The sequence below is a fragment of the Symphalangus syndactylus genome, chromosome 15 (genome assembly GCF_028878055.3).
Source record: "Symphalangus syndactylus isolate Jambi chromosome 15, NHGRI_mSymSyn1-v2.1_pri, whole genome shotgun sequence".
Lineage (NCBI taxonomy): Eukaryota > Metazoa > Chordata > Mammalia > Primates > Hylobatidae > Symphalangus > Symphalangus syndactylus.
In genome coordinates this window covers 19,375,169-19,394,675 of record NC_072437.2, presented here as the reverse complement: position 1 = coordinate 19,394,675, position 19,507 = coordinate 19,375,169, and the positions used below count along the sequence as shown (strand labels likewise).

Here is a 19,507-nt window from a genome sequence, read left to right as displayed (position 1 = left end):
CTTCCTCTAGCGTTTCAGAGTCTCAATCTTTGTAAACTGACACTCATCAACATTAACAAATATCACTGAAAACACCATTGTACACTTGGCTTTCCACAATTTTTTTTTTTTTTCAAAGACCAGGTCTCTCTCTCTTGTCCAAGCTGAAGTGAAGTCATGTAATCATATCTCACTGCAGCTTTTTGCAAATGAATGACGTAACAACTGAGATTTTACCCTCATTGCAATCTAGTAGATTAGCCTGTAACAGGTTCATGGATGCTGGTAGAAGACGTGTGACTCCTGGGTCAGAGACATAAGACTTCATTATTCAGGATACAGAAGAAAGCATGAGCTTCATGTTTGGGCTGATGTCCCCCATGCCTGGCAAGGTCCATGGTGCCATGGCTTCGTGTCTGTTTGCCTAGGCTAAACTGTTCCAGAATTCCCTTTATTGTGTATTTCTGGTTGATGTGGAAGATGTGCAGGGCTGAAGGGAAGTCGCAGCCATTTGTAGATGACCCTCACTGTTCCTGATCTACTGATTCACCTTGTTGATGTGGGGTAGTAACTGGGCCTGTAGGTATTGTATCCCATCTCCCTCTAGATCGTCTTTTAGCTTCTCTGACTCCAGGGCCAGATGTGTGTGTTCACCTCTGGGATGAAGGACTCTGGCTTCTGCAGGATACTGTCATCATCAGAGGCAGAAGCAACAAGAAAAGGCAACTGTTTTCCAACAGATGGCTTTCAAACCATTATGCAATTTAGATTCCATTGCATGTATTTAGAAGGATGTTGTAACTTTCATTTTTGAATTTCAACATTTACAATATGCTAAATATCACATTCTTTACAACTATTTAAGCTTATAAAGAAAATGTTTAGATGTCAATTTGAAAGTGTTCACAGGGGTACATAATTTTTCAAAATAATTAAAGAGGTATGTGAGCAATGAAGTTTGAAGGCTTTTGGTTTATAGGATGGTCGTGGTTTTAGGATGGATAAGCATGTGGAGTTTTGTTTTTTTTCTGGTGCCTTTTTGTGACATCTAGCATTACTGTAGGGCTGGGGGCTGCTAAAACTCCAATTTCCCTCTTCTAGAAACAGTTCTGTGAAAGTGACCGTGATGGTTAATTTTATGTGTCAATTTGATAGGGTCACGGGGTATGGGTGGGTATCACCCCATCTGTTGAGGGCCTGAATAGAACAAAAAGGTGAAGAATGCTGAAATCATTCTTGGCCTGACTGCTTGAGCTGGAACATCAGTCTCCTGGCCCTGGTGTTCCTGGTTTTCAGGCTGCCTGACTCAGGCTAGAATCTACACTGTCAGCTGTCTGGCTCTCAGGACTTCAAACTATACCACCAGCTTTCCTGGCTCTCCAGCTTGTATATGGCAAATCGTGGAACTTTTTAGCCTTCATAATTGCATGAGTCAATATCTTATAATAATTTCTCTCTCTCTCCCTCCGTGCATGTGTGTGTGTGTGTATGCTTCATATTTGTGCTGGTCCCCCATATATATCTCCATTCTATTGGTTATTGGTTCTGTTTCTCTGGAGAACCCTGACTAATACAGATGCAATGGACTGAATGTTTATGTGCACCCCAAATTTTATGTCAAAATCCTAACCTTCAAAGTGATAGTATTAGGAGGTGGGGCTTTTGGGAGGTGATTATGTTATGTAAGTGGATTCCTTATGAACAGGATTAGTGCCCTTATAAAGAAGACCACAGAGAAACCCCTCATCCCTTCTGCCATGTGACGATCTGGGGCGAAGACAGCTGAGTATAAACAAGGAAGAGGGCCTTCCCCAGACAGGGAATCTGCTGGTGCCTTCATCTTGGACTTCACGGCCTCCAGAACTGTGAGAAATAAATTCTGTTGTTCATGAGCCACCCAGTCTGCAGCCTTTGATTAAGGCTGCTGAACAAATGAAGAACAGTGATGCCTAGAACATTACTTTGAGGAGAAAACAGTTCAGTAGGAAACATAGTCATGGGGGGCAGGAAAAAATACTGTTTGTTGATGATCTTGATGTTGAAAAAAAATTTCCCACAAAGGATGTGACCAGAAGTGGTGTTACAGTAACAGTGCTATATAACAATTATGAGGAGGAGAGGTATCTCAGTCTGTTTGTGCATCTATAACAAAATACCTTAGACTGAGTAATTTATAAACGATAGAAATTTATTGCTCACCGATCTGAAGGCTGAGAAGTCCAAGATTAAGGCACATGCTGATTCAGTGCCTGGTGAGAGCTGTCTGCTTCCTAGATGGCACCTTCTTGTTGGTTCCTCACATGGTAGAAGGGGTGAACAAGCTCTCTCAGGCCTCTTTTATAAGGACACTGATATCACTCATGAGGTCTCTGTCCTTATGGTGTAATCACCTCCTAAAAGCCCCGCCTCCTAATATTGCATTGGGGATTATGTTTCAACATATAAATTTTGGGGGGCAGATCTCCAGATCATAGCAGCAAGTGAGCTGGCAGTGTGTATGCATCAGGCTAGACCATGCTCCTGGCAGTGGACCAGGGGTGGACACTTGATCCACTGAGCCAATGAGAATTTCTCTCCAGGGACTTTGTAACAGGAGATATGAAGTCAGAAGAAATGGCTTGAGTTGTACTTTCTTTGTGACCAGGGGAAGTCACTTAACTTTTCTGACTATCTGCCTCTCTAAAATTAACAGGGCCCCATGAGAACTAGACCCAGAAATGTTTGTTAAAGTGCATTGTAGAATGAAAAGTGCTAGAGAACCTAAACTGTGATTCATACCATGTTCTGCCCAAAGTCTCTGTTGATGTGCATCCTGGTTGTGTTAGAATATAGGCTTGTGCATTCAGCCTCTCCTTGTACCTGCTGTACAACATTTATTAACAAAATATTGGAAGGCAAGAGGTGCTGATGACCGGTTGAGTAATCAGCGCGTTGATCTGCACGTAGTAATCAAAAACAACTTGTGTGGTTCTTTTGGATTCATGTTCCAGATCACAGTCTAGTCTGCATTAATGTCTGTGAATGGATACTCATGTTAAAGATTTTATTTTCTTTGTTCTCTTTGCCAACTCACAAGACAATTTCCCTCAGACTTGATGTGGGAGCCTGAAAAGGCAGCCAGACACCTAGGTATGTGTGTCTGTACAGCGTCATGTACCTACGTTACTGTTGAGGGGCCGCACCTGCTGGCGCACCTGCTGGTCCTTGTTGTAAGGGAGATGGGGCAGCGAACACAGGTTTCACTGCTGCCTCCAATACCACATCCTGGCTCCCGTGGCTCAGACCTAGAGACCTTGAAGGCAGGTACGGTTAGTGATCTTAGCACTGGAGAATAAATTCTGCAAGAAGGACATTTTTCTCTCACCTGTTTCTTTGAGAACAAAGGAGAAAAAAGAATTCTAAGCTTGAATTCTAAGCAAGAAGCTTCAGTTTCATAAAACATCAAGACATTGGTTCACAGAGCTTGTAGTATGTAGATACAGTTGAAATTCTGGGAAGATAATCTTCCAAGTTCCGCAGACATCTGTATTAGTTTCTGAGAGCTGTCATAACAGAGTACAGCAAACGGGGTACATCAAAACAATAGAAATTTGTTCTCTTACAGTTTTGAAGGCTAGGCATCTGAAATTAAGGTACTGGCAGGGCTGCCACACTCACTCTAAAAGCTCTAGGAAGGGGTCCTTCCTTACTTCTTTTTTTTTTTTTTTTCTTTTTGAGATGGAGTCTCGATCTGTCACCAGGCTGGAGTGCAGTAGTGTGATCTTGGCCCACTGCAGCCTACGCCTCCCGGGTTCAAGTGATTCTCCTACCTTAGCCTCCCGAGTAGATGGGACTACAGGCATATGCCACCACATTTAGCTCATTTTTTGTATTTTTAGTAGAGATGGGGTTTCACCATGTTGGCCAGGATGGTCTCAATCTCTTCACCTATGATCCGCCCACCTCGGCCTCCCAAAGTACTGGGATTACAGGCATGAGACACTGTGCCTGGCCCCTTGCCTCTTATTCTAGCTTCTGATTTTACTGATGTTGACTTAAAATCATGAGATCTATAAATTTGGAGACGAGAGCTTTGTCTTTTAATAAAGGTTGCAACCTGCAGGCTGGCCGTGCTGCAGGCTGAGAGGCATAGCCCCTGGCAGAGACTGAAAGCAGGCACTTTGAAGGAGGAAGGATGAGACAGGAACTGATGCTGAATGGTTTAGCTAAGTAGACATATTCAACAGGTTATAGGAGGAACTATGAATATTCACAAAGAGGAGGCATGCATGCTTAATAAGCAAAAATGTATGTTGCATACATCCCATGTTCACTTAGGGGTGGAGACGACATTTAAATGCATTAAAAACAGGCTTTATATGTCAGAAGATGAAATGGAGGACATAGGGCATCCATGTGCAGCTTCTGTAGACTGGCTAGAACCAGTCCGTGGTCTTTGGAGGAATGTGATGTGGTCCTTGTCACCTGCTGTGTTGAAACCACAGGAAAGCAGAGAGTCTGGGTATGGCATCTAGTGATTGGTTAAAATCAGTGGTGGAGCAAGTCGTTTGAAAGGGAAAGAAAGGCAATTTGTGGGAGAGAGGGTATAAAGAGGCGCATCTGACCTCCCATCTCACTGTGGCCAGGAACTCAGTTTTCAAGTTTTCTCTGGGGTCCCCTTGGCCAAGAGAGGTCTGTTAAGTTGCTTGTAGGGGATTAGAACATTTTTTTTTTTCTTTTGAGACAGGATCTGTTTCTGTCACACAGGCTGGAGTGCAGTGGCTGATCATGGCTCACTGCAGCCTTGAACTCCTAGGCTCAAGTGATCCTCCCACCTCAACCTCCTCAGTAGCTGGAACTACAGGCATGCACCACCACACCTGGCTACTTACAACTTTTTTATTTTTTATTTTTATTTATTTTTTTTTTTGTAGAGAGGTAGTCTTGCTATGTTGCCCAGGCATAGGACTTCATTCTTATTTCACACCAGTGATCCTTAGCGCTCCTTGTCCTGTAGGCTCATCATTCCAGTATCTGCATCCATCCTCATGTAGTATTGTCCCTCTTTGTCTCTGTGTCTAAATTTCTCTCTTCTTATCAGGAGACTGGTTACATTGGATTCAGTATCCACGTACTACAGTATGGCTTCCATTTAATCTAACTAATTACATTTTTAATGACTGTGATACTGTGATTTATAACAAGAAATACACAGAAGGTCCCTGACTTACTATGAGATTACGTCAATTGACAAACCCATTGTAAGCTGAAAATATTATAAATTAAAAATGCATTCAATACACCGCATCTATTGAACACCACAGCTTAGCCAAGCCTATCTTAAACGTGCTCAGAACGCTTACATTAGCCTATGGTTGGGCAGAATCATCTAACACAAAGCCTATTTTAAAATAAGGTATTGAATTTATGTTGACCTGAAGGAAGAAATTGAGGCACAAAATACAATTTTAAAGCATTTACTTGAGCCAAGGTGAGAACAACTGCTCGGGAAATACTTCTAAGTTGCCTTGAGAAGTGCACCTTTCGGCCTTTGCTACAAGGAGGTTTTTAAGGGCAAAGGTGGACAAGGAGTGGGCTGATACAATTTGTATTGATTTACAGAAATAACATTGATTAGTGATTGGCTATACATGGTTGAACTGTAGGTTATGAGCTGTCCAGTGTGAGCATTATCAGGGTAATTTATAGTTACTTGGCATCAGTCAGTCTAGAGTCAACGTGGCAGGCACCTGGAAGAGATCAAGTCAGAATGGGGTGGGACGTGACTGCCGTTCCATTCCAACGCTTCTCTGGGCCTGATCATTTAAGGGGGGCTTGCATTCTTCCGCTACACTGTGTCTTTTCTTTCTCATATCTCATGTAATTTATTGACTATTACATGGAAAGTGAAAAACAGAATGATTGCATGGGTACTCAGAGTGCAGTTTCTACTGCATCGTGTCATTTCACACTGTCAAAATGTCAAAAAATTGTATGTCAACCCATCATGAGTTGGGACTGTGTACATATTTGGTCTTGTTCCCATTTCCTGAAACACAGCACCTAAAATCTTTGGGATCTCCAAAGTGTGATATGTGTCTGTGTATGCTAGGCATATGACTGATGGCTGGGGGCTCCTGGATAGCCTCAGGTTTGAGGGGGCTGGTTGCCAGAGGAACCAATTATGTAATTAGAGGGTTGGAACTCTCAGTCCCACCTGATCTCTGGGGAGTGGTGAGGGGTTGAAGGTTGAGTTGATCAGCAGTGGCCAATACTTAATCAATCACGCCTGTGTAACAACCTACAAAGACGGCATTTGGAGTGCTTTCAGGTTGTTGAATTTGAGGAGGTGCTGGTAGGTGCTGGAAGCTCCACACCCTTCCCTCATTCCTTGCCTATGCATCTCTTCCATCTGGCTGTTCATTTGTATCATTGGCGATATTCTCAATAATAAATGAGTAAATGTAAGTAAAGCATTTCCCCGAGTTCTATGAGTTGTCCTAGCAAATAAATCAAACCCAAAGAGCGGGTCTTGGGAACTCTAGTTTATAGCCAGTTGGTCAGAAGCACAGGTCACAACTGGGGCTTGCGACTGGCATCTGAAGTCGGGGGCAGTTGTGTGAGACTCAGCCCTTCACCTTAGATCCTGATATCATCTCTAGGTAGATAACATCAGAATTTAATTGAATTGTAGGACACCCAGTTGGTGTCTGCTTGGAGAATTGCTTGGAGTGCAGGGGAAATCCCCCATACATTTTGGTCACAGAAGGTTCTGTGTTGCGTTGAGTGTGAGAATAGTAGAAACAGTTTGGTTTTTCCTGTCTCTTACAGTGACCCTATTTCCAAATAAGTCACATTCTGAGATTCCCATGGGCTAGGGACACTGTAGGGGAACACAGTTCAACTCACAGCAATATCTAAGCACTAAATGTTTGTCCAGGAGACCTTGAACCTGAAATGTTCCCAAGAGCCAAGACAGAGACCCAGAGTCAATGTGTTTCTATTTCCAACATAAACTTTTATAATCTACTGTGCTTTTGTTTTGTGATTCCCTCATTGGGGAAAGTTAGGAAAGAGTTTCTCAGTAAAGAATGAATAATGGGTGTTTGATTTAGTCACCATTTTTACATTCAGAATTGAAAGCTCTGATCTTGCAGCACACAGTTTTTTTTTTTTTTTTTTTCTTCTTCTTTTTTTTAATGGAAATAGTTGAGGATTTAAAGTACAATGATTATAGCCTGAGGAGATATGATTGTCTCCTGCTAATTCATTGAAGTTCGTAAGGTATCTTCTATAAGACCTTAATCAGACCTTCTACAATTCATTCTATTTTTTTCCTCTGTAGATTATTCTTTAAAGCAGTTTGGGTTTGTGCTTTGCAAGCATCAGGATTTTTGAATCTCACACTCGAAGCTGTGCCTATTGATCTGAAAGATATTTTATTTTCAGGACACATGGTAATTGAATTTTGTATCTGGAGATTGAATTTCTGGTAAGAAACAAGTTAAAGAAATGTTCTTCTTGTTTTTTGTTGTTTTTCAGCATGCAAGAGATGAACATTAACATAACCATTTAGCCATAATTATAAATCCATCAAGTGTGATGCAGTTTTAATTATACAAGGCCAATTGAAAATGCAAAACATGAATATGCAATTTTAATTTAGATACGTGTGTAATTACAATGATACTTCTCACAGGAAAAAGCAGGAAAAGTTCATTTTACTCCTCTTTACTCCTCTTCCCTTAAATGCGATCCTTATTCTTTAAATCCTCTAATATCCTTGGAAATCGTTCTGCTGTGGGTTTTTTTTTTTTTATTGCTCATAGACAACCGGAGTTAAAACCCAAATCCACCTAAAATCCAGTGTGAGAGCCTGTTTTAAAGCTCCACTTTGTGTTTTCAGGGGAAGGGCAGAATGGTCCGCACTGTCCTCATTTGTATGGACGTCAACCAAGTATCTCAATGAAAGTGGATTTCAGACCCACCAGTCGCTTACGGAAGAGATACGACATAAACATTGAAATAGTAGGAGCTATATTATACTACAAATGTATAAGAGCTTTGTACTTGGTTTAAAGATTGAAGGCTGTTGTCTTCAATATATAGCTCTTCACGTGTTTGTGTGGATCTCCATGTCTATATCCTCAAATAAACACTTTAACTTTGCAGGTAGGTAGTGAAGAATATGAAGACTCCATAAATACTCATATACCAATAATATTTCAGTTAGATTCACCTCTATTCTAAACTTATATGCTTAATGATCTGTTTATTCTGTTATTAAATAAAATGAAGAGATGAATTTCTTATTATCAGATATAACTATCAATTAAATGATTAAACTTTAGCAAATATATTAGAATTTACAAACCATTCAACTGGTTAATTCTACTAATATATGAATATGCTACTAATATATTATTTCTACTAATATATTAATATTCTACTAATCTATTCCTTAGTAATATTCTACTAATATGTTAATATTAATCTATTAATCTATTAGTAATATTCTACTAATATATTAATATTAATATTCTACTAATACATTAATATTCTACTAGTCTCCTTGGGAGATGTTTGCCAAGAGTGATGCCATTTCTCAAGTCAGGGAAACTCAACAGCTGGTGCCTTGGATGTGAATGTAGGTGTTTCTGGAGGGAGTTCAGAGCAGCTTCTTCCTATTCCTTCTCCTCCATGCTGATCTCAAAGCTGCTTTTATCTGCAATGTCAACATAATGCTAAATGCAATCATCGCTCAGGCTTTATATCACTTATATCTGATTCCCATGTGTTATAACAATAATTATGCATATCATTAAATATTATCATTGGGGCAAGATTTTTTTATTGCTGTAAAAATTCTATTCCCATGTGATCAGTTCACATATTTGGTTGCTCAACCAAAAACTGTGTTCTAGTAAAAAAACAAGGGGGTAACACTTTTATCAATCTGGTTAAAACCTGATTTGGGATGATTCATGAAATTGCCTAGCAACAAAGCACTTTGATTTTACAATACTGGGTGCAATTTGACTACTCAAAACACAATAAGAAGAAAATTCTCATTGGTCTGCTTAAAGATTTTCCACTGTTATTGCAAATGTTTAAGTGGATCTCTCAGAAGCATGTTGGAATTAAAAACGACCACCACAACCTTCTTTTGAATTAGTACCTTATCTTTTAGAGCCTTTTTGAAGGAGGTTTTATTATTCAACACCATAGCCAATAACACAATGATCGTTATAAAGATTATTATCAGAAGCATTTATTAAAACCATTTTCCTGGATTATAGAGTAGGTCTGTTGCTGTGGGAAAGAAATATTTCATTGAAGAGTATCTTCACAATACGAAAGCATTTACTCAGCCTTCCATGTTGTTTTCCTGGGAGTTTCAGGAGTCATTTTAATAAGCAATCAGCAGGGATTGAGCCAGTGAAAAGTATTTCAGAGTTAAGTACCACCAAAGTTAAATTCCCAGCATTATCACTCTCCTTAATTATAAGCCACTAAGACAACTATTCATTGTCAATGTGCCATACAGGAGTTTCCTGGTGCCCAATTACGTGTATGTATCCTGTTTAGAGAAGAGTAAAAAGGGGGAATTGTTTAAGTGCCTTCGGTGTGGAGGGACTTCTGGGCTGTGTCAGAAACACTGTTTTACCACTTAGGGCTGCGACTCAGAGATGTTCCCTGTGCACTTGCTCTGGAACTGAGTGTAAGATCCCAGTAGACACACGTTTTTAACACACATGCAATGCATGCCTATTTAAATGGGATGGATGGGGAATGAGCATTGTTTAATTGACTTTCTTATTAACAGAAAATTACTAAAACACAAATCTTGCATTACTACTTTTCAATCAATGATTTTCAAACAATTGGAAAAGTCTATTTAGTATTAAAACGAGAGTGAACAGAATCAGGATCTGGTCTCAAACATCACCTTGGGAAGAAGCCTTCTGTCCCCATCCTGTCTAAAGGCACATCCCGCTCCCATTCAAATCACTATTCTCAGACTCCCCTGAAGCCATCAGGTGCATTTACTCTGTCATATGCTAGCAAGCGCACTCCACAGGGGCCTGGGACTGTGCTCATCTTGTTCACCACAGTATCCCCGGCAGCTAGACCAGTTCCTGGGCGATGTTGAAGCTCGACATCTATTGGTGGACCAGAGCAGTCAATTTCGGAGTGTCTCAGGGTCATAAAGAGTTAGACTGTCCAAATTGTGTGCCTGGAAGGCTGTTTCTGTGGAATTTTAACCAATGTTATATGATAAAAGGGCTCTGAGGTCAAATAAATGTGAGAAATAATGGGATGAACAAGGCTAAACAGATGTTTTCAATGTAAGATTTCTGAGAATCTTCAAGATACGAATTATCCAATCATAGTCCCTCCTCTCTTTTTTGAGGAACATCTTCACCAACATTCAGAGAAAAAGACTTGGGGAAATGTCGCTGAATAGCAAATGAGGACAATTCTGATTGCTTGGGATTTTTGGTGATTTGGAGTCCATATAAACAGGCAGATATTACAGAATGTTAGATATGCCCCCTTAAAAGAGATAATCCATTTTAAATGGCCAATAATGTGAGGCGTGCATAGAAGAAAGGTGTAATAGTAATATGAGAGCCTTGGGTGTTGTTGAATCCTAATCTTATCACTATGTTTATTTTAGAGGAATTTAATTTCCTGAGAATAACTCAGGGCTGAGTTGCAAAACCTGGAGAAGGAAGTCCAGCAACATTTGTTGCTGTTTTTACATTTTGGTCTTATGTGACCTTCAGGTTTCAGCAGCTTATCCATCCAATGATAAAAGATGCTTTTTCTTTTTTCTATAACAGCCTCTTTTACTTTGCCTGTTAATAACAAATGATTTCTAATTAAGAACCTCTTTTTGATCTTGATTTTGGGTGTACATATATCAATAGGTTTAAAAAAGGTCTTTTGACTTACGGGATTTGTGTTTTTTGCTTTTTTCAGCTATGCATTTGATCGTACTTCCCTAACCATTTCCCAAAATGGGATAATCAAATGAATTTTCTTTCCCTGGTCTTGTCTCTTCAGATATTATCATGTTAAATTTAATCCTATTCAGAGAAAATCTTACAAATATTGCAAAGTTGTTCTACCTCAGCTATTCTCTGCATCCTGTTTTTATTTCTCCAAATCTTGTCTAATTTATTTCTTTTCCTTAGTCATGCTAAAATTACTTATTCTATAAAATGGTAACTTATAAGAAAACACCACACATTTTTGCATTTGGTCCTGGTGACTTATTTGGCCACTACAAAGAAATTTAAAATGCCCTTTACCACTAAAGAGTCTAATTTTGCCTCTTCCTCATGTTGAAAAATTTCCTTCTAGTCTTACTACTAGTTAGATGGTCTATGTCTGTGGTTCCTGACATACAGACCATGCGTGTCCTGAGTTTCTTCTTGAGTCCATGTGCCCAGTAAGCAGTATCTGTAGGCTGACTAAATAATCTCTTGCACATGTACGGGTTAGTATTTTAAAAACATAAGTAGACACTTAAGATTAATATAATTCAAATTAATTAAAGGCATCATCAAATTCATAGAGGTATGTTTTTATTAATACAAAGAAAATAAATATAAATGCTACCTATATTATAGGGGTCTAAGAAATGTTTTGTTTGACTTTTAAGTTCGGGGGTACATGAGCAGGTTTGTTACACAGGTCAACTTGTGTGATGGGGGTTTATTGTACAGATCATTTCATCACCCAGGTATTAAGCCCAGCACCCATTGGTTATTTTTCCTGATCCTCTCCCTCTTCCCACCCTCCACCCTCTAATAGGCCCCAGTGTGTGTTGTTCCCCTCTATGTGTCCATGTGTTCTCATCATTTAAATCCCACTTATGAGTGAGAACATGCAGTGTTTGGTTTTCTGTTACTGCATTAGTTTTTGAAGAATAGTTACCTCTAGCTCTATCCATGTCCCTGCAAATGACATGACCTCATTTTTTTGTGGCTGCATAGTATTCCATGGTGTGTATGTACCATGTTTTCTTTATCCAGTCTACCATTGATGGGCATTTAGGTTGATTCCATGTCTTTGCTATTGTGAATAGTGATGCAATGAACATACACATGCATGTGTCTTTTTAATAGAATTATTTATATTTCTTTCAGTATGTAGCTGGTAATGGGATTGCTGGGTTGAATGATATTTCTGTCTTTAGGTCTTTGAGGAATTACCACACTGTCTTCCACAATGGTTGAACTAATTTACACCCCTGCCTCCAACAGCATATAAGTATTACTTTTTCTTCACAAACTTGCTAGCATCTGTTTTTTTTTTTTTGACTATTTAATAACGGCCAAAAAATGTTATTTTAAACTTTTATTTTAGGTGTTAAAAAAGGTCCTCATGTTCACCCTAAGAGATTCCACGTTCCTTCCCTCTTCTAGTAAGACTTTTATCCTATTATAGTATGTATTGCCCCTACACATAACGTTAATCCAACGCTTCCTCCTATCCCTTTCTTGCTTTAGAATTTATACCCATAAGGGTGCCACATGGTTTTAAAAAGTATAGTATGCACTTACTTTAATAATACTAGTCCACTCTTTTTTGTTTGTTTGTTTTCAGAGCTAGGATCTCACTCTGTCGCCCAGGCTGGAGTGTAGTGGCAAGATCATAGCTCACTGCAGCCTAGAACTCCTGGGCTCAAGCAATCTTCCTGCCTTGGCCCTCCAAAGTTCTCGGGTTACAGGTATGAACCACCATACATTGAAAAATATGCATAAAGCTCACACTGAGTGGTTCTTGTCACTGGCTATGTATAAGAATCACCTGGCCAGCGGTGGTGGCTCATGCCCGTAATCCCAGCACTTTGGGAGGCTGAGGTGGGCGGATCATGAGGTCAAGAGATCGAGACCATCCTGGCCAACATGGTGAAACCCCATCTCTCCTAAAAATACAAAAATTAGCTGGGCATGGTGGCGTGCGCCTGTAGTCCCAGCTACTTGGGAGGCTGAGGGAGGAGAATCACTTGAACCCGGGAGGCAGAGATTTCAGTGAGCCAAGTTCATGCCACTGCATTCCAGCCTGGCGACAGGGTGAGACTCCATCTCAAAAAAAAAAAAAAAAAAGGAGAATCACCCAAATCACCCATGGAGAAATACAAACAAATCTCATCATGGTCCTGTCTCCCCCAACAGGATGAGCATCTTCTGGGAAGGATGGGGTGCTTGATACCTCTGTTTTAAAGAATTTCCCTAAGACAGTCAAACGCATGGCACATAGGAAGAACCCACTGCCTGCAGTGGACCAGGCACCATGTTTGGTGCCCAGCATTCCAAGAGTGAATAAGTTTGACTTGGGCATCGTCTCCTCTAACACTCTGGTCTTGCAGAAATCCCACAGCAACTTCTGAGTCCAGTCAGCTTGTCACCAAATGCATTGTATTCTGACACGCTGCAATTATTGCATAAAAATGGTTTAATTAATTACAACATGCCAGAGATAAACACTTGATTCTTGGCCTTTAAAGCTCAGATACCAGACTTTCTGGCTCTAAACTGCATGCCTGGCACATGGAGTGCACAATGCCTGGCACCTAGATGGGAATCAATAGATGTTTCTCTTTCATGAACAATTGAATAAAGGAGCAATGTTTGCTGTAAAGGAATTGTTTGCTAACTTCACATTTTCAATGGGGAAAAACTGCCCAGAGGCAAATTTCCTGATTCCTGTTTATTAGAAAATAAACACTTGCAAAAAAAGACTGTTCTTATTACATCTCCCAAGTCTATTAAATTTCAAACATATTACAGTCTTTACTGCTAAATTTTACAACTTGTCCTTAATTCCAAGTGAGATAAATTAGATTTAGGTTTCTTCCTCTTGCAGTACCTCCAGATTCTCTCTGTCTCCCTCACTCGTTTTTATTATGCTTATTGTTCCACTTTTATTTATGTTTTCTTTCTTTCTTTTTTTTTTTTGGCAAGGATAAGGAGATTTTGATTCTGGTACTTCTTGCTGGATGACTTTGGGAGCATTGGGAAAGTTTTGTGGCTTACGTTTTCTCATCTGTGTAATGGAAATAACATTTTCCACATTGTGCTTTAGGACAAGGATAATACTAATATATCAAAACACATTTGGCCGGGTGCGGTGGCTCATGACTGTAATCCCAGCACTTTGGGGGGCTGAGGCGGGTGGGTCACTTGAGGTCAGGAGTTCAAGACCAGCCTGGCCAACATGGTGAAACCTCGTCTCTACTAAAATACGAAAATTAGCCAGGTGTGGTGGTGCATGCCTGTAATCTCAGCTACTTGGGAGGCTGAGGCAGGAGAATTGCTTAAACCCAGGAGGTGGAGGTTGAAGTGAGCTGAAATCGTGTCACTGCACTCCAGCCTAGGTGAGAGAGTGAGATCTGTCTCAAAAAAAAAAAAAAAAGAAACCAAAAACCAAACAAAAAACCCATATTTAACTTGATATGTAGGAAAAGTACTAAAATTGTCAATTGTACCTAAATATATTCCACTATTTTCATTTTACAGATGAAGAAAATGAGACTTGGAGAGTTTCACCAATACACTCAAGGTCTTATAGCTCCTGAGGACTGGACGTATGCTTAGAATGTGATGGCAGTGGGAGAGGCCGTGGGGAGGGGTGCACCTTGGTTCTAGGAAACACGGAGATAGCAGGAAAGTAGCATGGGCAGGACTCTATCATATGTGTGTAAATCTATAACAAAATTCAGGTCTGAGGGTAGACGTGAGGCTGCTGATACAATAATAGCAGGAGACGTCTCTGATTCCACCCTTCGGGAGGCTCTGGCATGGTGGCTTTCAGCCGGTTCCTGAATCTTTCAGCCTGTCTTCTCTGCTGTGAACCATCCGAGGGCCTCTGTCCTTTCCTTGTATTTCTGGTCCTCTTGAATCATTCTCTTCCTCACATTTGTTTCCTCTCAGGTTCCTCATCTCTTTAGCTGATGTGGCTGAATGCCGGGAGGTATCCTGGCTAAGGCTCAGCCAATCCCGGCTTATGGGAACAAGAATGAGAACCTCGGGATTCTACACTTCGTCCTAGTTCCTTAGATTTTTAAGCTGTGTTTATGCTGAGCTGGGTGCATGCTGTGTTTCTGTAGTCGATTTTTCCTCATCAGGGAGTCTCTCTTGCATACATCTTTCCCGAACCTGGTACTGACTGATTCCCCTGATTTTGAGTGTATTTTCCTAACAAAGGCAAGCAGTGCACTTTGGCACAGCCGCTTGGTATTTTTCCTAGAATGCTAGAAGGAAGCAGACATTCATTTGGTTTTCGCCAGTCTCTCTTTGTCTAAATTGTCCCATTTGGCTCAGCCCGTTGGCTTTAGTCATTCGAAGGGGGATGTAGGAAACTGTTCCTCTTGGTTTATGAGCTTAAGCCCAAATACATCAACATGTGCCTTACCAGGACAGAGATTTACAGAAATATTTCTGGGCTATCAGAATTCTGTGAAGAGTGTTTCTGCATTCCAGATGTAGGGCACGCATGTCCAAATCCCACGTGGAGGTCACAGTTCACTAACTCTGGAGGGCCACCTAGAGAAAAGAAGTGATTCAGGATAATCACTCTGCAAACTGTAGACAAGACACCCAGAAACCACCATTCTTTTGGCACTGTTTAGAATTTGGGCAAGGAGCCACAGACACATTTTTGAGGTGAGGAGAACTGCGTTTTCCTTTTCATAATTTAAAAAAACCCATCTTTAGCATTTTTGGAATAAGCAATATTCATCTCTCAATTAGTGTTAACAGCTAATCAGGGTGCAGCAGGATAGTAGAGCTTTCCACAAACAGCAGGCAGCTTGTTTTATTTTTTCAATGCCGCTTAAAGATTATTTGAAAAATCTCCTTCAGAGACCAGCGTGCGGGGAGCCACCTACCCCAGTCAGAATTTAAAATGATCCATAATACAATATTAATGATTGATGCAGAAGCTCACAGTTTGGTGCTGGGGTTTAATTAGAAAAGCATTGCAGCTGTTTTCGGGTGGAAGCAACTTGATAGGACATGGAGCTGTTATGTGACTTCCCATCTACAGGGTATCTATTGAAGCGGAAACAGAAGCAAGCTACTAGGAATTATGATGATTACATTTTTTTTTCAGTGCTGAAATGAGTAGAAGTCTGATTGTGGGGAGGAAAAAGTATTTTGTAATTAAAAAGGTAGGTTTGGATCCTCTATTCATTTGCCCATGAACTTAACATTCATAAAAAAATCAGCTAGTTGCAGCCAAGCAAAGATCTGGCAAGCTGTAAGTAAAGAAGTTACATGTGTGGCTCTTTTGGCCTGTACCACTTTGCACATACAAAATCCTTTTGCCTCAAACCCATCTTTCCCTTTGCAAACATCAAGTCATATCAGGCTGCCTAATGTCTTACGCATGCAGACAAATACCTCTAATGGGTTGCTTTGGAATCGCTTTCTCACCCTGAAAACTTGAGAAGCATTTAAACTGGGGTCCATTTCACTGTATGTCACTTTCTAAGTCAAAGGGACTTGTTAGCATTTGATTACGATAAGAGGAGTTTCCTGTATCTCAAGCTGGAAATGGCTAGAATGCACTGTGTAGTCTGTTTACAACAAAGCTTCAGCCTATATGTACGACCTCTAGTCATGAGAGCCATCTCATGAGGGCAATTTATTGAGGCTTATTATAAATTAAATGCCCAAAATTTCCAGGATACATCCCACCACAACGAGGCTTGGAACTGTGTACATTTAAAGTGGTATTGTTAAATTGATTTTTAAATTATCTCTACCCAATAAAAAGGAAGCCTGTCTAGGTGTTTTGTGTTGTAAAATAATTATACTAACCATCTGGTTATCTATGAGATAAATTTTTATTTATTGCCAATAACTACACAATGTGAAGTTATGTGAGAATGCCAAGTATATAATTTTTATTGTGTAGATGAAGTTTACTGAGTCTTCTCCTGATTGTTCTAAATCAATTTCTCCCTGACTCTTTGTGAATAGGGGAGAAATGAATTTTTGTAAGGTGCATTAAGTCTCTCGGGTTATTAAATTGTCATTCTTTGCACTGAAAAGGGACTTCAGCACTGCTTTCTCCCTTCCAGTTAGAGGTGTTGGAAGGTGAAGAACTAGGGGTTAGAAAGCCTGAAAAGTGGAGCCCTGGTTTGTCCATTTTCTAGCTGTGTGATCTTGTTCAGTTTGCTAAACTTTGAGCCTCTCCTCATTTGCAAAATCAAAACAATAGCACCTGCCCGGTTTATCTCACAGGGTAATTCTGAAGATCTAGTTGGATGAAACATGTCTTCAGGTTGAGACCTGAAGCTAGGCATGTCTAATATTCTGCACACAAACTGTAATACATTAATTTAATAAATCAACAGGGGCTTCACTGAGGCAGCTCCCTGCAGTCCGTGCTACTGAGAATAGACGACTCTGGCTCTCTTAAACTTTCCATTGATCAAGGACGATGGTGAAATATTTGGATTTCTAAAGCTTCTTCTAATAAGTAATAACTCTTACCACCTGCCTATTTTGAGAGGTGTGGAGAGACTGTAGAGTTATTCAGGCAGATATAGAGATGAAGAAAATTAGATTTGTGCATGACCCAATGAATTACAAGTTAGACCTTGGACCCAGGACTTCTGATTCCAAGGTGAGTGTTACCTCCTTTACAGCAGATTATCTCTGCAGACAGTATGTAAAATTAATGGAAATGAGGAGATGGGCTATGAGGGAAATGTGTGATCAATTCTGGAATTGCAGAGTGCAGATGTCAGCAAAGCAGGTAATTCATTAAAGAAGATCAATAGGCTGAACAGCATGGTTGCCATGAGATGGACCGCAGATCACTGTTTTGTGTATACAAGAGATTTGGCTATATTGTGGATTAAAAAAAAAAAATAAAACAGGCTGGTTGCAGTGCCTCACACCTGTAATCCCAGCAATTTGGGAGGCCAGGGCAGGTGGATCACTTGAGGTCAGGATCAACCTGGCCAACATGGTGAAACCCTGTCTCTGCAAATAAAAGATTAGCCAGACGTTGTGGTATACACCTGTAATCCCAGCTACTTGGGAGCTGAGGCAGGAGAATCTCTTGAACCCAGGAGGTGAAGTTTGAAGTGAGCCGAGATCATGCCACTATACTCCATCCTGGGCAACAGAGTGAGACTCTGCCTCAAAAAAAATAAATAAATAAATAAATAAATAAATAAAACATACTCCTTTTAGTTGCATGCAATAATGATGGTTGATCATTTGCAAGCGATGCTTCATACTTGTTCACTTGATAAAGTAATTGATCAACATATGGTCCCTTCATGCCTTTTCTAATTGATGTTGATGGAAAAGCTGACAACAATAAGTGATAGGGTTATTGTAATACTCCATCAAGATCTTTGAGGATAGAGATGGATTATAGTGCTTTAAACATCACTATAGATCCTGAAGGCAATCAATAAACGCTACTGAGGATGGGAAAGCCTGGTGGACTGCTGAGTAAAAGGTGGGCATGAATATTTTGGATAAAAGGAATGGACAGAATGTAGGAAATGCTAATACATAGTTAATGCATAGGCAATAGACACAGGGCTTGTAATGTATAGACAAGCACTTACCTTTTAGAATAATGGTAATTTTGATGAAGGATAAACAGCAATTAGTTTTAATTTATTGGAACCTATTGGTCTTCCAATCCACTGAATAGTCTTTCAGGGTTCAAATTTGGGATGCATTATCCATCCCAAGGTTACATTTTCCACTGAATAGCAATGACCCCAAATCAAGCTACTTTTCACATGCCATAGTCACACACTCGGCTAAACCCTCCTGCAGCAGTTTTTACATGCCTCTGTTATATTAAGCAGTCGAGGCCATAGATCTGATTGAGATGCCTCAGAGAAAGGTTATTAAGTGAGAAGGGTAGAGGGCCTACCATCAAGCATTAAGGCACCCCAACACTTATAGGCTATGTAAGTGAGGATTTGAGAGGTAGAGCCAATGAGTAGCTGGGGGCAGGAAGACAATTAGGAGAGGGTGACATCACTATTGAAATCCAAAGGAAGAAAGTGTTTCACAAAGAAGGGTGTGGCCAACAGGGCTGAGTTGTCAGGGAAGATGAGGGCTGAAAAAGGTCAGTTGGCTCAAGTAATATGGAGACCACTAGAGAACTTGGCAAGGGCTGTTTTGGTGAAATGGAGTGAGCAGAAATCATATCTCTGTGGGTTGAGAAGTTGAGTGAGGGTTGTGTAAAGGAAACAGAAAGTACATACAATGATCTCACTTGCAGTTATTTTAGAATCCATGATGCCATTTTTCCATGTATTCCCCTGGAGTCACAGTTGAGACAATCTGTGAAGGATTCCATCCAGAAAGGCCTCCCATCCATCTGGAGCTAATATTATTTCCAGCACTCAGGGTAGCTCCTGAGAACCAACTAATCCTGTTGCCAGCCCACCTGGTGTAGGATTTCCAGGAGCAGCCGGCTTCTTCCAGAGAGGCCTGAGTCCTCCAATCCATCAGAGACTTTGGAGTCCAGATCTGTGGACATTTCTAGG

At 40.3% G+C, this 19,507-nt stretch overlaps 2 long non-coding RNA genes across 2 annotated transcripts in view; one reads left to right on the top strand and one right to left on the bottom strand.

Annotated features, from left to right (window-relative positions):
- The window catches only part of LOC134732633 (uncharacterized), a 233,790-nt gene that overhangs the window by 97,712 nt on the left and 116,571 nt on the right, over positions 1 to 19,507 (top strand). The gene's annotated exons all lie outside the window — the stretch shown is intronic.
- LOC129464137 (uncharacterized) lies at positions 13,930 to 18,758 on the bottom strand. Its single transcript, XR_008651447.2, has 3 exons — positions 18,569 to 18,758; positions 15,388 to 15,518; positions 13,930 to 14,019 (listed from the first exon to the last, which is right to left on the bottom strand). It is a non-coding gene; the product is annotated as an uncharacterized lncRNA (long non-coding RNA).